The sequence below is a fragment of the Rhagoletis pomonella genome, unplaced genomic scaffold, assembly GCF_013731165.1.
Source record: "Rhagoletis pomonella isolate Grant_MI unplaced genomic scaffold, Rhpom_1.0 Rhpom_scaffold_00183, whole genome shotgun sequence".
Classification (NCBI taxonomy): domain Eukaryota; kingdom Metazoa; phylum Arthropoda; class Insecta; order Diptera; family Tephritidae; genus Rhagoletis; species Rhagoletis pomonella.
This window is the reverse complement of record NW_023458737.1, coordinates 95149-105519: the sequence shown is the minus strand read 5'-3', so window position 1 is coordinate 105519 and position 10371 is coordinate 95149. Positions and strand designations below refer to the sequence as shown.

The following is a 10371-nucleotide window of genomic DNA, read 5'->3' as shown; positions in this document are numbered from 1 at the left end:
CTCATCGTAGAGACTTCATCTTAACGTCGTTTTAAAGCTAAAGAAACGGGTTTAACATTTCTATACATAAGATAGTCATGATTGTCCTAAAGTTAACTTAGCTGTTAACAGTTAAACTTTTTGAAGTTGATTTGCACAGTGGAGACCAGTAAATATGAGATTTAAAATTACACCAACGTAATCCTTCGTAAATTGTCTATAAAAACCATGTTACAAAAAACGGCCATTTTTCAAGAACTATTTTTAAAATATTTTTTTTTTGTTTATGACGAGATGGTTTATTTTGTGGGAGTGTGAGAATTAAACAAGGATTACGATTGTGTAATTTTAAATCCCAAAATTTAGTGGTCTGCAAATCAACTTCAAAAAGTTCAACTGTTAGTAGCTAAGTTAACTTTAGGATAATCATGACCATAATATATATAGAAATGTTAAGCCTCTTTCTTTAGTTTTAAAACGACGTTTCGATGAAGCCTCTACGATGAGCAAAACCCGAGATATAACAATTTGAAAAGTCACGAAAAAACCCAAACTTTGACATACCGTGCGCAACAACAATACGCCTGGCCAAACTAAGTAAACAAATATACGCACAAAGGGAGCTGGCTCAGTGAAGACGGCGGGTTTGTTTGGTTTTTTTGTCATCTCCATTTTGTGCGTATATTTGTTTACTTAGTTTGGCCCGGCGTATTGTTGTTACGCACGGTAAGTGCATTTATTTGGGACATTAGGTAGGTCGGCTTTTATAAACCAAAGGTAAGGTGACAAGTTGGCGCCCAACGTGGGGCTCGAACCTACGAACCTGAGATTAAGAGTCTCATGCTCTACCGACTGAGCTAGCCGGGCATATCTTGAGCCTGTATGACTGGGCTCAGGGTGCAGGATGCTTAACGGGATCGTAAAGGGAAACACAATAAGAGGAAGCCTGGCGACAATAATAACACCTCAACACAGACACACAGAGAAAAGAAAACGATACTTATCGGCGGTCGGTGGGCGTTCCGACCGCAGTGGTGCTCCTTGAGAATATGGTTCCCAAATCCGGTGCCGACTTCACTACGCCTCGACTGGCGCCGCTCGTTGAGAATTTTACCCTCTTGCACTACTGTAACCTAAGTGCCTCGCCTGGCGCTTAATAAATTTTTATTAAAAAACACTTCGCACTGCACTATGTATAAAAAGCAATCGCGCTCACTATAAGGATGTTGCCTTTCACAAAGCTCGCTCAGAAATACCCCGGCGCGCAGTTGCGAGCCAGGCCGCAACATACGCACCGGTATGCAAACCGTTGGGGTTTTAACGCCGGTGTTGTTGGTGCCCGATCAATCGGCGCCGGCCCGATCAGTCTAGAAGCGAATTGGGCGCTTTAGCAGTCACCACCGTGGCGCACGCAAACAACACCATGGACTAGCTATTGCCGTCATACGGCGGACAACAAAAGTGCCGCAATAGGTGAGAACAAAGGCGACACCCCTACTACGGTCTTTCGCGTCATCTCTCATTCCCACATTCTTACTCTCGGTCGGCAACGTTTTGGGGCGGAGTACCCTAATGGAGACTATTCCCTTTTGCGGTGGCGCTTCACCGACAAACAACTGTTTCGCTCAACTGGAGGTCATCCTACCATCCACTTAAGTCACAATTCAGTTGTGGCGATCGTATCGAACGGACCGGTTGCGGATGGTTTTCGTTGTGATTATCAGCGATTCTCTTTTGTGGTGTTATTTGTTTACCAGTTGGTGAGCGGTGATAAACAAGTTGTTTGTCAGATGGCGTCGGTTAACGGTGACTTGTTTACCAAGAAGTGGCGTCGGTGTACCATACTTTGATACCATTGTGTATCAAAAGTACAGTCGAGTGCAAGTGGAGTGTTTATAGTAGACAGTGACTACAGTATCTTGTTTACAATACCAAAAGGCGATCACGTCGTGATTGCCCTAGTGGCAAAGTGAAATGACTTGTGGATCACTTGGGGTATAGGTGGACCAGTGGGTAATCACTTTGGGACCAGTTGGTAACTAGTTCTTGAGACCAGTTGGTAACCGTCGGGGACCAGCCCGGATCCAGTCGGGGCACAGTTGGGGTCCCGTTTGGAAGTAGTTCAAAACTAGTTACCTTCGGCCAGTTGGTCTTTTTTTGCTCCTGTGGCAGTTTTGTGGCGTTCTGAGGCCTTTTAAGGTGCATTTTACGGGTTTTGGCCGCTGTGAGTGCCGTATTTTCTGGTTTTTTCGTTTCGGCTGTACCTTTCGCGTGTGGATCGATGCGGAGACAGTTTTTCCACACCGGTCGACCCATTTTCGTGACGGGGAACAGTGTTCTGACCGGCGAGACATTGGTGGTGACCATAGTCAAGTCACTGTACTTGGCGATTAGTTGTGTGGGCTGCACCAACGCGCTAGCTTTGGGCCGGCTCTGGGTAACTGCTATCGGCGGACATTCTTTTGCTTCCTGCGTGTCCGTTTGCTTGTATAGGCTCAAACGCTTGGAGGTAGTTCGAGAAGGAGATTCGGAGTAAGTAATGGGGCGAAAACGGAAGGAGGAGCCGTCAAGTCTCCCCCTGTGGCCAAACCTGTGGAGACGTGGTCGTTGGTGGTAAAAGCAAGACTGGGGTAAAGTGCTCGATGGAGGTAGCCGCGCAAGTAATGAAAGAGATTGGGCCGGTTTTAGGCGTGAGACTGCACGAGGTAATGGCCGTTGCAGAGAGGGACAAAGTTGTAAATAATGCGCGATTTTCTGAGTTGGGGTTAGATGTTTCCGCAAACGGGAAGCTGGGGCCAAGAGCGATGGTTCAAGGAGTTCATAAGGAGATACCTCCGGATGAATTCATGCAGGAGCTGTATAGGCTGAACTTGAAAGAGTTCAGCCCCGAGTGCATGGGAAAGGAGGTGAGGATGGTCAGCGTAACGGTGCAACTAATGTTGTACTTGAGGGATCGGACAAATTAATGTCCATCCTCCTGGAAGCAGGACGTTGCTACGTGAAGTGGTACTCTTTCAGGGTGAGGCCGGACACGCATGCGCAGGCATGTTCCGCTGCATGAGTTTTGACCATAGGGTGGCATAATGTAGGGCAAAACGGGAAGTTTGCCATAGGTGTGGGCAGGAGGGTCACCGGATGGCGAGTTGCGCCATCCAACCATGGGTGGGAAGTCAACCATGGGTGGGAAGTCAAGGGAGGATGGAGTGTAAGTGGTCATATGACTGTGACTGAGATTACTCCACTCTCCCCCCCTAACCTAACCGTAGGGTTGGGTACCAGATGAGAAGGTGGCGTACAAGTGGTGTTAACTGGCAGCAATATGGGAACAGGGTTAGCGAGGCGGTATTAACAATACCACTGGGGGTTTTTTGAGGAAATGGGTGTAGACTAGAGATGGGCGCGGCATAGCGGTACTGATTTAAAATTGGCCGGGATGTGCGGTATCGGGAAGATCTGTAAAAACATGGCGGGCGGGACGGGACCCAAATCCTTTCCCGAAACTCCCGATAAAACCGCAACCCCCGCAAATTCATAAAATCATAATTAAAAACGATGTTTGGAATATGCACCCCTAATGTTTCATTGAGACAAAAACGAACTGCAAAGCAAAACAAAATCGGAAGATGCCAGATCTTTCATTATTATTTGAAATTATTTCGAAAGACATGAACATTTTTATCAACCTTCGATCGGTTTGTGAACCACGCCACTCACGTTGAAATCTCAACCGTCGTTTCAATTTGTTGTCCGTTTGTAGCCTGCTTTTGAGATATATATCGGGACCCATGGGACCCGCGGTACAATTCTGAAAAACGTCGGGATGGGCGGGTTCGGGACTTAAAAATCGAATTTTGGGATGGGCGGGATCGCGATTAAATATTTAGTCCCGTGCCCATCTCTAGTGTAGACGAACTAATTGTTTGTCTAAATGAAATTGTTTGGGGGGTTAATGACAGGGTTTTTAAGAAGTGGAAAAAGGGCAACTAAGGCGGGTCAAATGGTGGTCGGAGCAGCTCAGTGAGAAACGAAGGTCCGTCAATCGATTTAGGCGTCGGTTTGAGCGGGAACGATGTAGGGGGGTGAGGGTCTAGCTCAGTGATACCCAAAGTGATCCAGGTGGACCCCCAGGGGTCCACGGGAGACTCGACGGGGGTCTACGTTGGCGTGAAAAAATATGGGCGTACACGAGTTGTAAGTGGGGGTCACGAAAATGTATCTGGTTTCGATAGTAAAGAACAAAAATTGTTACTTGATAGCCTCTCCACTTAACTTGAATTTTTTTGAGTGGTGGATTGTGCTCTTGGCTCACTGCTGCACTTACCGTCACTTTGTGTCTTCATACGTGGGCAAGCCTTAAGGGCCACCTGTAAACTAAAAAGAAACGGATATTGGTGTAAATCTGAGTGTGGCGAAGCGGAAATTGCTGGCGGCAGATATTTGAGCACTTGTGTCTTTTCAATACTACAGGATAGTACGCCACCATTACCTTTGTTGAAGACATTATATAATGTAAGCACTGAGCCCGGACTCACACATTGTCGAATCTTCACAGCTTGTTCTGGGTCAGGATCTGAGGACTTTATCGAAGTTAATAGGGATAAGCTTCACTATTCTCTTGCGGACTATGCTTTGGTCTTCCAGGCTGAGGTATTTGAAATCCTCAAGGCCATAGACTACGTGGTGGAAAATAGGTGGAGGGAACGGATTTTACGTGTCTGCAATTACAGCCAAACTGCATTTAAGGTACTGTCCAGCCCCCTTTTAACTTCTTCCAAACTAGTTCGGGGCAATGCAAATTTCGATTAAATTACGTTGGTAAACATAACGAGCTTGCTTTACTCTGGGTTCCAGATCACTCGGGAGTATCGGACAATGAAACATCTGACCATTTGACCACAGTAGGCTTAGACCAGGCATTCCGCGATCCGCAACCAGTTAGAAAATACTCGCGAGAATGCAGGTGGGCAAAACTCATATTCCCTTCAATCTCATAAGGTCTCTCTAGTTTTTTGCTCTCACTGAGCTGACGGGACTGCAGACAACTTGTTGGACTGCGGAGTGGTCACTAGACGTGGCACAAACACCTGACTGTGATAGGAGTAAATGTCAACTCCATTTGCCCATCCTACCTTAAAGATGATGAGACGGTGGAAAACTTTTTATGCTTCTTGCTTGTTTGGTTGTTTGTCATCGATTTTTCTAGATCCGGAACTTTCCCTATTATCAGTTTCTTTTAAAGTCTGGCGTAAAAAGCATTACGGATTTGTTGTTTCATGTTTTGTGTTTTAAAAAGGTGAGTGCTAAATATTCTTCGCAACACTTTAAAACTCGGAGCGATAAAAATAAAAATGATGCCATCAGCAAAAATAAACTATTTCAAAAATATGCCACATGAGCCGAACATGCGACGAGTTTATGGTGAAGAGAATGTAAATAATGCTATCACTCGGAGTGCTCTTAAAACATATAACTCCTCAGAGCGAGAGAGTATTTTAATGGCTTTACGAGCTCTGTTTTTAAAACTTGCAAGTGTGGGATCATATTGCTTTTGGAACTCACCCGGGATGCACATTTACATCGTTAGATTTAATATTCACATTTTTTGACAACTTTTGGGAATATATTAGAAATGTAACAGCAGGGGGTCCAAGTAAAGTTTGGGTTCCTCTGGTCTAGCTCAAGCTACAGGAGATGCTTATACGGGTGAAGTGGAGAAGGTTTGTGGGGTAAAATAGGAACGACCCTTGCGGGCAGCTCAATAGGATCTATCGCGGGCGTCGAAGTGCGGCCTTTCCTAGTATGGAGGTTCAGGTTCCTCAAGCAGAAGAGGCGGATGTCCCTCCACTAGATGTTGGGGAGGTGGGGTATGCATTTGGCCTGGTTAGGTCTAGAAAGTCACGGATATCTATGATAAATGCATGTGCGAGGGATATTTTCTACGTGAGTGGAAGGTTGCTAGGGTTGTTCCTCTTCTGAAGTCGGCTGATAAGGTCAGGAGTAATCGATCTTATCGGGGCATCAGTCTCCTTCCAGTGCTTGAAAAAGTGCTGGAACGGGTCATGGTGGAAAGACTTCAGGAGCTTACTGGGGGTAGTATGTCGGATAGGCAGTATGGGTTTAGGAAAGGATGCTGTATTGAGGATGCTTGGCCTAACGTTAAAGGGTGTGTTAAGGATAGTACGTGTAGATATGTTCTTGGCATATTCGTTAATTTTAAGGGGGCTTTCGACTATTTACGTAAGGATAGGGTCACCCGGCTGCTAGTGAGACTTGGGAGTCCAGAGTTGGCTTAATGGCGTAGCTACTTCTCTGGCAGGAAAGCCGCTTTAGTTGGGGAGGGAGGTAGAGTTGAGGTTGAGGTTGCTCGTGGTTGTCCGCAGGGTTCCATTGGTGGTCCATTTATTTGGAACCTCATGATGGGTACTCTGCTCAGGCAACTTGAGTCGCTTTGCAATTTTAGCGCGTACGCAGATGACCTTCTCATCTTGGCAGAGGGGTAGTCGAGGGCTGCAATTGAGCTGAAGGGAAATAAGCTGCTCGACGTGGTTAGTGCATGGGGTGCGGATATGGGTGTTAATGTGTCGGTTGAGAAGACGGTGATGATGCTTTTCAAAGGAAAATTGTCGCAGGGTCGCCCGCCGGTCATCCCCTTAAACAGAACCAGTTTTAGGTACGAGACGCAAGTCAAATACTTGGGGCTGTTGATGGGCGAGCAGATGATCCTTGGTTTGCATATTGTGCGCCTTAAGCAGCGACTTCTTGGTGTTGTGGGTCAGGTACGTCGCATTTTGAGGTCTGATTGGGGCCTAGGCCGACGTGCTGTTCGTACCATATATAAGGGCCTGTTTGTGGCTTGTGCCACTTATGGTTCTGCTGTTTGGTATGAATCTGTTATTACGGTTGTGGGTCGCAAAAAGATTTTGTCGTGCCAGAGGGTAATGCTGCTGTCTTGTTTGCCGCTATGTCGCACGTTTTCCACTGATGCGCTGCAGGTGCTCTTGGGGGTGCCTCCTCTTGACTTTGTGGTTATAGAGCGATCTATGGCTTTCCGGTTAAGAAGGGGCATGGAGATGCCGTTTTTGGATGGGTGGATTTCGGATGCTGACTTGGAAAGAGGGTATTTGGAGTGTAAACGCTTCTTGTGGGAGACGGTGTTAAGTGACGGGACCGCTGGGACAATAGTTCCAACGGTCGGGTGACCTATGAGTATATTCGGGACGTTAATTTTGTCCTTAAAAATCCGGATTTCAGATTTTGTCTGAGCCTGGGTTTTCTTTTGACCGGACATGGGCCATTCAATGCGTTTTTGCATAGTTGGGATCTTCATGATTCTGAAGGTTGTGCATGTGGTGCACAAAGCGATGATGTCAGTCACGTTGTTTGTGAATGTCCGATGTACTCTCTCTTCGAGCCAGCATGTTGAAAGTCTGGGGGTGTTTGCACGAGAGGTGTTTAGTCGGAGAAGGCGTGCAACCAGTTGAGGGGTAAATTCATAGGCGGGGGCGACGAGTCCAGAGTGGTATGGAAACTCAACTGGGAGTAGTTACGGCTACGAGGTCTGACCGGAGACTTAATTCTGGTACCACGGTGAGCAGTTTCCCATGGAGCTTGCTCCAATCTGCTCGTGCAACTTGGCCCTACGGGAAGTATCGTCGTGGCTGTGGTTTAAACCCAAATGCGGGGAGAGTCGTGTGGCTCGATGTGGAGTTGCATTGAAACCGGGTGCCGAACCCATAGTACAGCAGAGGTTTAGATAGGCCTCGAACCTTACCAAGGTGGTAAGTGTGTCCATTCCGCACTGCCAATTGGTACCGAAATGCTTGCATTTCGGGGCGCTGATCACCGCATTGATTTGATCCACTGTGCTTTTGAGCGCCGTGGAGTAGGACCGGATTTCGCAGGTACCCACGGAAATAACAGCAGAGGTTGTATTCACTTAAGTATTTACATATATAAATATGTACACTTGAGTGCCGGCAGACTTACTCCTATCGTTTGGAGTGAAAGGAAATGGGTAAATATAACGAAAGGGAAACAAAAGAATATTTTGTTGCGGCCAGTACGCGGCAACCCCACCCCTTCCTTCTTAAAAAGAAAGACCGTTTTCTTTTTCCGACAAACCTATTTCCTACCCATCCCGGTATAGCCTTAATTGCTTCACATTCCATGTCCCTTTATCCCGACCTGCACGTCCACCAGAACATACGTCCATGGCGCTACCTTCCTTTTTTACTACGAAAAGTCCTATGTACTTCGGCGCCAACTTCGCCGCGAAGAAACTGTCTGCATCTGGTAAAACGAAAATCTTCCTCCAAACTAACTCTCCTGGCATATATTGCACGTCTCTCCTCCTAAGGTTATATTGCTTCGCTAACTTTGCACTGACCTCTTCTAATCTACTCCTGACGCTTGACTTAATCTCTTCGAGCCTCCTAGCCCTCTCCTGACAGTTTCTCCTCTCCTGATCTCCCAATGAATCAATATAGTCCCTGATACCTTCTAACGTCATCTCCCTACCAAAGTTGACAAAATATGGCGTAGCTCCTAAAACCTCATGCTGCGCTGACCTAATGCAGCAAGCTACCTTAGCTAACTGTTGGTCCCAAATCCTCTGGGACATAAGCTCTAAGTGTTGTCTTAAATATCTGGTTTATCCTTTTGGCCGGATTAGCCTGCGGGTGATAGTGGGCCGTGTACCGGATTTGGGCAGTTCATGACTCCTGAACTGGGGTCCAGACCACTGACCGAGGAACCACGAACAAAAGAAAGACCTGATCCTCAAGAATCTTACAGCTGCCCTTCGCAGTGGCAGTCCGTAAGGGGAACAAAAGTGGAAACTTCGAAAAATAATCTATCACCGTCAAAAATATACTGGTAGCCCTGGGCCGACTTCACCAAAGGCCCTACCAGATCCACAAAAATCATTTCCCAAAGCTCGACTGCCTTGCATCTCTCGACCATACCCCCAGCTGGCTGTATATTATCAGGCTTAACCTGCTGACAAACTTTACAATTCCGAACGTCCCTTGCAATGTCCGCCTTCATCTGCGGCCAGTAAAATTTTTGTGACCGGCCAACGGATCATCATGGCATTTCCTCAGAACCTCAAACCTTTCCTCGCGCCATAGAACCTTTTTCCAAATTCGACGAATTCCCATAAATGGTGGGGAATTTCGACCTAACGAAGTTGTTGAGGTAGCCACCCTCTACTCTCCACGCGGGGTATGACAAGGGTTCCTTTTCAACAGACCGAATCATTAGTAGAAACTTCAGAAACAACTGGCACTCTACGAGACAACATATCTGGAACCACGTGTTCATTGCCCTTCCGGTGCACAATCTCAAAATCGTATTGTTGAAGGTTCAAAGCCCAACGCGCCAACCTACCGCAGGGATCCTTAAAATTATTTAACCAAACCAAGGAATAGAGATCAGTGACAACCGTAAACTTAGCGCCCTCAACATATGGTCACAATTTCTCAACCCCCACAGGACCGCTAGACACTACTTCCCTGTCGTTGAATAATTAATCTCGTTTTTATTCACGGGCCTGCTCAAATACGCTATAACCCTCTCACCGTCCTCAAATCTCTGGGTCAACACTGCTCCTATACCGAAATCAGACGCGTCGGTCTGGATTGCGAAAAGCCTCTCATAATCCGGACAGCTCAAGACCGGGGCTATCACTAGGCATTCCTTCGCCTCCCTAAAGCTCCTTTCGCAATCTAAGCTACATTCGAATTTTTGGTTTTTCGTCGTTAACTCGGTGAGGGGCCTAACTAACTCCGCGAAATCCTTTATAAATCTACGATACCAGGACACTGTACCTATAAAGGACCTAACCTGCTTGACATTTTTGGGTCTCTCCCTTCTCTGGATCTACGTGTAGACCGTGTATGTGGTAGCCTAAATATTTTAACTCTGCAAAACAAAAATTGCATTTGTTCCTATTCAATGTAAGACCAGACTTATCTAAATTATCTAAGACTACCTGCAAGATCTCTACATGCATCTCGAAACTATTCGTGACGAGAATAATGTCGTCAAGGTAAACTAAAGATATGGGGCTCTAACTCTGAGCCTATGCCCGAGTCTATAAATTGGCAACGACACCGAACCTAGCACCGAAATATGGCCTTCATCCGGCAAAGTCACTTTTAGAGAGTTGGGTAAAGAAGACGCCTTAATGCCCAAAGAACATAAAATATTCCACCCGAATTTACCAATCACCGTCCTCGTCGCTCTAGAACCCAACAACGCTCGAATAGTTGAACCAAACATTTTTATGTCTAAATACAGACGCTTATCGAGGCCATCCGCCACCAAAGAAAACGCCAACCGAATGTTCGGATCACAAAAACCTAGTTTAGCCAGCTGTGAGTTAGCAGGACT

At 46.5% G+C, this 10371-nt stretch overlaps 1 non-coding gene across 1 annotated transcript; it reads right to left on the bottom strand.

Annotated features, from left to right (window-relative positions):
* Positions 1–773: 773 nt before the first annotated feature.
* On the bottom strand, positions 774–846 carry Trnak-cuu. Its single transcript has one exon. It is a non-coding gene; the product is annotated as a tRNA-Lys (tRNA).
* Positions 847–10371: the final 9525 nt, after the last annotated feature.